The following is a 7,837-nucleotide window of genomic DNA, read 5'->3' as shown; positions in this document are numbered from 1 at the left end:
CTTTTTATAAACCTGAAAAGGGACAACTTACATTTTTACATTTTACATTTTAGTCATTTAGCAGATGCCCTTATCCAGAGCGACTTACAGTTAGTGAGTGCATACATTTTTTTTTTCATACTGGTCCCCCGTGGGAATCGAACCCACACACCTGCCATAAAATTATGTAACTTCTAAATGTTATGCAACGAAAAACTGCCAAATATATCCAAATCGGATTTTAGTAACCACATTGTGGGCCTGTTACAATACATCAATCATGACGAATTTGGCAAATATCCTCTTTGTTCGATCAGATTTGTTGAATGTGTGCCAATTCAGCATCCTTCTATCCTCCAGCATTCCATTGACCTCTTTACTACATATATCCCCATTACCGCCCCGATCTCTTTCCAGGAGTTCAAACTAATTATCGTGTCTTTGAAATCCCTACACGAGGTATCGTAAATATGTTTTTTTATTTGTGAACTTGTTCTGATAGCCTTTTCGTCAACGTTTTTTTTTTTTGGCAAGGAAGTTGGCAAGGAAGTGAGTTTGTGTTTATACAGGATGTACCACCCCACCTACCGTCAACCAATCATGTCAATGCAGAACTATATGGAGCTGTGCGGATCACTCCGCATTGTTACAAAATTTGGGAGGCGCATGGCATCGCCGTACGGAGCTCAATTTGGCCTCCGCAAGCCTCCGGAGGCACCGCAATTGAGTCACGCCCTCCATATGGAGCCTCTGGGCCGCATGCCAGATCAAGCATAAATTGTCTTTAAGGCTGATACAAGCTTATATCAGCCTTAAAGACAATTTATGCTTGCTCCAGCAATATGATCTGGAGGTTCTGTGCAGAGGGTGTGAGGCAATGGTGGAGCCTCCGGAGGCTTGCAGTGGCCAAATCGATCTCCGTACCACATCACTGTGCGCCTCCCAAATGTTTTAAACAACGCAGAGGGCTCCATATAGCTCCACATTTTACATGATTGGTTGACGGTAGGTGAGGGCGGGAGTTCCTGTATAAACACAAAACTCACTTCCTTGACAACTTCCTTCACAACAGTTCTGCGCTGCTCCGCAAAGTGAAGCACAAGAAGTGTGAACGCCCTGACTTCTGCAGAGACCGTATCACTGTAAATGCTGCACGGCCACTGCAGATTTCGGATTGACCATGCAGAGCCTTTTAGTTGTATGTACAAGCTAGTGCTTAGGCAGAGTCCACATTTTTGGAGCTAAATGCACATTTTGCTTAGCTACAGATGGATTAATACTTTAATTGAAAATATTGAATACTTGTTACTAACTTTTTGTAGTTTATATTTTCTACAATTACTAATAATATCTGAATTACAGATCTTTAATTTTAAACAAAAAATTTGTTTATGTCACATATTTTAACAGACACTGTAAATAATGATGCCCTAAACAATCCAGTGTATATTGGAGAGTTCCATAATGGGGGATGTCTTTGTAAAACCCATATCTTTCAGTTATGTACTGTTATGTTGATGAGCGTCACATATGTCATCTACAGTAAATGTAAACCATAAAATGATGTAGCGAAAAATGTTTTTTTAAGATATCATAAGTATTTCTTATTTTTCAGAGAAAAAAAAAATTCTCAGAAAAGACATACGGTATGTATAATTCGAGGAGTTAACGATAATGATGACGATGAACACCTGCGCCATTTGGTGAATGGCTGGACAATTCCGCTAGGGGGAACACGTAGTTGTGAATAGAGACTGGAATGGGGAGGGGGAATCCCAAGCGCTATAAAACAGCTCCCACAACACTGTCACTTCAGCCAGGCACTACTTTAACAGAAATACGCGAATTTAGGTAAGAAAATCACACAGATTTGCGCACAGGAACACTTTTCTAAACTGTCTAACTGTTACTCGAACCAATTGCACAGTTAGTGCTTCATAAAGTGATTCTCGTTTTGGCATTGCCTGGGTAGGCTATTTTATCGTTCAAGAACATCACGTATGATGCGCTAGTAAAGGGAGAGTGGTGTTTTATTATCGGCTGGTAAAACTGCGCAGACGATTATCCATGCATATATCCTTTGTCTTTAATTACAATCGTACAAATATATGTTGATAAAGTAGACACATTTTTGATATTGGTTAATTAAAAACGTTATGTTCTATTTATTTTCATTAAAGAAGTGTACTCCCACGGGGCAAAAACTGGTTTAATGTTGTTTCCACGTCATTTCAATCCCCCAAATCAAAGTGAAGACGTTGAATCAACGTGGAAAACTCAGTGGATTTGCAAAAAGTCATTTTGTATTTTTTTTTCACCTTAACTTTTAACCTACAGTTGAAGTTGGAAGTTTACATACACTTAGGTTGGAGTCATTAAAACTCGTTTTTCAACCACTCCACAAATTTCTTGTTAGCAAACTATAGTTTTGGCAAGTCGGTTAGGACATCTACTTTGTGCATGACACAAGTAATTTTTCCAACAATTGTTTACAGACAGATTATTTCACTTATAATTCACTGTATCACAATTCCAGTGGGTCAGAAGTTTACATACACTAAATTGACTGTGCCTTTAAACAGCTTGGAAAATTCCAGAAAATTATGTCATGGCTTTAGAAGCTTCTGATAGGCTAATTGACATCATTTGAGTCAATTGGAGGTGTACCTGTGGATGTATTTCAAGGCCTACTTTTTTGCTTGACATCATGGGAAAATCTAAATAAATCAGCCAAGACCTCAATTTCCAAACACCTGAAGGTACCACGTTCATCTGTACAAACAATAGTATGCAAGTATAAACACCATGGGACCATGCAGCCGTCATACCGCTCAGGAAGGAGACGCGTTCTGTCTCCTAGAGATTAACGTACTTTGGTGCGAAAAGTGCAAATCAATCCCAGAACAACAGCAAAGGACCTTATGAAGATGCTGGAGGAAACTGGTACAAAAGTATCTATATCCACAGTAAAACGAGTCCTATATCGACATAACCTGAAAGGCCGCTCAGCAAGGAAGAAGCCACTGCTCCAAAACTGCCATTAAAAAGCCAGACTACGGTTTGCAACTGCACATGGGGACAAAGATCGTACTTCTTGGAGAAATGTCCTCTGGTCTGATGAAACAATAATAGAACTGTTTAGCCATAATGACCATCGTTAGGTTTGGAGGAAAAAGGGGAAGCTTGCAAGCCGAAGAACACCATCCCAACCGTGAAGCACGGGGGTGGCAGCATCATGCTGTGGGGGTGCTTTGCTGCAGGAGGGACTGGTGCACTTCACAAAATAGATGGCATCATGAGGAAGGAAAATTATGTGGATATATTGAAGCAACATCTCAAGACATCAGTCAGGAAGTTAAAGCTTGGTCGCAAATGGGTCTTCCAAATGGACAATGACCCCAAGCATACTTCCAAAGTTGTGGCAAAATGTCTTAAGGACAACAAAGTCAAGGTATTGGAGTGGCCATCACAAAGCCCTGACCTCAATCCTATAGAAAATGTGTGGGCAGAACTGAAAAAGCGTATGCGAGCAAGGAGGCCTACAAACCTGACTCAGTTACACCAGCTCTGTCAGGAGGAATGGGCCAAAATTCACCCTACTTTTTGTGGGAAACTTGTGGAAGGCTACCTGAAACATTCTTAAAATAAAGTGGTGATCCTAACTGACCTAAGACAGGGAATCATTACTAGGATTAAATGTCAGGAATTGTGAAGTGAGTTTAAATGTATTTGGCTAAGGTGTATGTAAACTTCCAACTTCACCTGTAAATCCAATGACATGGTGAAATTTTTTTGTTTGTTGATTTCACGTTGAATTCACAATAGTTAACAACTCAACCAAATGTAAAACAAAACCTAGATGTTGAACTGACATCGGTGCCCAGTGGGCTGTAACAAGGTAACAACTGTCACCTATAATACAGTGCTTTTGCATGTTGTTTATTTCAATAACAATGTACATTGTTATAAAACAAACCTGTGTGTGTATTTTTTTTGGTTCAATAACTGATTTTCTCTCATAATCATGTCATCCACTGTAGACGATGACAGTCTGGTCGGAGTGTGTGTGTGGATGACAGAAGTCTGGTTGGAGCGACCACAGCCAGTGGTGGTCGTCATGCAGCAGTAGTGTCCTGTATACAATAGTTACACTGTTAGCACACTGAATAAACTGTTTTCTATGTCAATGTGATGTTGGTGTTTTCTCTGTCTGTGGCTTGCTGGTTAGTACAGCTGTCTGAGTGACATCAGAGGCTCTTGGGATGTCATCGTCAGTTGGTCCACATGACTCGTCTCTGTTTTGTAAACAGTCGCCTCGTCCACCTGATGCCACAGAAAGTGATGTGTTTTTCCCCTGGGGTAAACTGTTGCAAAGACAGGGTGGTTATTGGAGCCTCCAGGTTAAGAAGAGCCTTGGTGATGGTTAGTCAACTAATGAACAATCAGCTTCTAATGTGTTGTATTTGCGCCTTTATAGCTGTGAACCTCTTCAGTTCTGAGGGAGGTCCTCTGTTCATTCAGGACTAGTGTGGACCCAGCAAACACACAACCACCACACAACGTTGTCTCTAATTTTTTTCATTTTAGTCATTTAGCAGACGCTCTTATCCAGAGCGACTTACAGTTAGTGAGTGCATACATTATTTTATATACTGGCCCCTCGTGGGAATCAAACCCACAACCCTGGCGTTGCAAACGCCGTGCTCTACCAACTGAGCTACATCCCTGCCGGCCATTCCCTCCCCTACCCTGGACGACGCTGAGCCAATTGTGCGCCGCCCCATGGGTCTCCCGGTCGCGGCCGGCTACGACAGAGCCTGGATACGAACCAGGATCTCTAGTGGCACAGCCTTAGACCACTGCGCCACTCGGGAGGCATGAATGGAGTCTCACAGACACGGAGCGAGTAGCTCTTCTCCAGACTTCAGTAGAATATTATTATTATTATTATTATTATTATTATTATTATTATTATTTATTATTATTATTATTATTATTATTATTATTATTATTATATTATTATTTATTATTATTATTATTATTATTATTATTATTATTATTATTATTTGTTATTATTATTATTATTATTATTATATTATTATTATTATTTATTATTATTATTATTATTATTATTATTATTATTATTATTATTATTATTATTATAGAATACAACATGGCTACAACATGCAGCAGCCCAGACCTGGTCCCAGAGGCAGCCCTCGCCCTTACAGTGACAGCAGCATGTTTGGGGTGAGGATACAAGTCCAGGGGATTGGGGGGTCTTCCTTACGTTGTATTGAACAACGGGGATAGTAGAGCATCTCTGCCACCTGGTGGCCTGGAGAGCTACAGCAGGAACTGGGAACACCAGGAAGTGTCTGTCAACGCCCACAGCCAGTCTGATTACGCCTCCATGGTGAATGATAGGCCATCTCCATTAGGTAGTCCCTATGTGGAGCGCAGACTTTCCAACCACCAGGGGAAGTATGCTCTTGGCTGTTCTCTGACTGAGGTTAGGAAGGGTAGGGAGTCACAGAGGACTCATGCTGGCGTCCACCGCGTCCATGTTCGACTTCCAGGAGTCACATTTACAGCAGTCACAGAGGACCAATGCCGACGTCTAAGACGGTGTTGAACTTCCAGAGACACCCAGAGCTGCTGAAACCCTACGCCCCAGACAGGGACAGCCTCAGCCCCCTCCTCTTCTCCTCCACCCGAAGACTCTCTGTTCCCCCCACTCAGACAGCCTCTGTACCTAGGCCGGGGACATCTCGCCATGGGGTCTCCAGAGTGAGACAGGAACGCCACCCTGATCCAGACTGAAGGGTCTAGACCAGGACCAGCCAGGAGCCCTCTGCCTGCTGGGGGTGTAGAGAGGGCCCCCACCCCTGTCTCTTCCACCACCCAGACCCAATGCCCCAGGCCCTGCCCCGTGTCTCGGCCCCGGCTCTCCACCACTCTTCTTTGGCCACCTTACTAAGCCCTCCAAACGAGGTCACCAACGTCCCCAGGAGATCCCTCAAACTCAGTGGACACAGAGCCCCATCTCCTCCGTAGGAGGCCTTATCAACCAGTTCGACAGACCCCAGCAGATGAGCCGAGCTGGGCCTAGGAGAGGGAGAATAGCCCCTGAGGACCGGAGGCGGCGTGGACAGCAGACGACAGCGTCACTCAGATCAATCGGACCACTCCAGCCCTGCCTCGGCCGTCAGATGGGGCCAGGGGAGAGACTCCAGGCGGAGCCACCAGAGCCCCAGGGTCACCTAAGGGGAGAGGGGCCAACGGACTCTCCACTCTGATGTTTAATAAACTACAGTGGAGAAGGCCTCCCTGACCAGATCCAGGTCTCTCAACCACACGGAGGAGGAGTCAGAGAGTGAAATTCAGGTAAAGAGATTAGCTTTAGAGGTTTACTCGGGTAAAGAGAAGTTTTTACTTAATTCCTTCTAGGGAGTTTTTAACTGTGCTTTTACTTGCTCTTTGTGGGTCCCGGTCGGGTTACTGTAAAAATCCTACAATGTGATTTTCTGGATTTTTCTTTCTCAATTTGTCTGTCATAGTTGACGTGTACCTATGATGAAAATTACAGGCCTCTCTCATCTTTTTAAGTGGGAGAACTTGCACAATTGGTGGCTGACTAAATACTATTTTTCCCCACTGTAACTGGTATGTTGTTCTGTACAGTAGTTATATAACTGGTATGTTGTTCTGTACAGTAGTTATTTGACTGTGGTATGCTGGTGTCATTGAACTCATTGCGTCTGGTTTTGGTATTCCTTCAGGACCAATGATAAAACCTCCACCACTCAGAAGAAGGTGAACCTGATGTTGGACAGAATAAGCCAACTGAAGTGGAAGACTGCAGGGAACGTGGAGGAGGAGATCAGGGTGAGGTTGGATGACATGGCTCAGATGGTTGGTTGGACTGAGCTAGGGGATCTCCAGCCAGACATGACTCAGATGGTTGGCTGGACTGAGCTAGGGGATCCCCAGCCAAAACGTTTGAAAACCACTGCTCTAGTATACACAGATGGTTGAGACTGCCACATAGAAGCATTACGATCTTACTATCTTGTATGTTATACTAATGCATTCATATATTTGTAAATACCTATGTATTTCAGTGTAAAGGAAAGAAAAGTAAAGTTGGGTAACTTAATGTGTCTGTCTGTGAGGCGGGTTGTGATGAGAGTGTTGTTGGACCCGTTGTTGGACCTGTTGTAGGACCTGTTGTAGGACCTGTTGTTGGACCTGTTGTAGGACCTGTTGTTGGACCTGTTGTTGGACCTGTTGTTGGACCCGTTGTAGGACTATGCTGCTAAGGCCAAGGAGCTTCAGAAGAGAGGAGCAGAGGTGGAGAGAGAGGTGTCACAGCTGAAGACAGCTGGAGCATAAGACCATGCTACAGTACAACACAATACAGTACAGTACAATACAGTACAGTACAGTACAATACAATACAGTACAATACAGTACAACACAGTACAGTACAATACAACACAGTACAGTACAATACAATACAGTACAATACAGTACAACACAGTACAACACAGTACAGTACAATACAACACAGTACAGTACAGTACAATACAGTACAATACAGTACAACACAGTACAGTACAATACAACACAGTACAGTACAATACAATACAGTACAATACAGTACAATACAATACAGTACAATACAGTACAACACAGTACAGTACAATACAATACAGTACAATACAGTACAGTACAATACAGTACAATACAGTACAACACAGTACAGTACAATACAGTACAGTACAATACAACACTGTACAGTACAGTACAATACAGTACAACACAGTACAGTACAATACAGTACAGTACAATACAA

This window comes from Coregonus lavaretus, assembly GCF_964263955.1.
Source record: "Coregonus lavaretus genome assembly, chromosome: 21".
In the NCBI taxonomy this organism is placed as follows: domain Eukaryota; kingdom Metazoa; phylum Chordata; class Actinopteri; order Salmoniformes; family Salmonidae; genus Coregonus; species Coregonus lavaretus.
The sequence above is the reverse complement of the archived record's forward strand: the minus strand, read 5'-3'. Positions refer to the sequence as shown.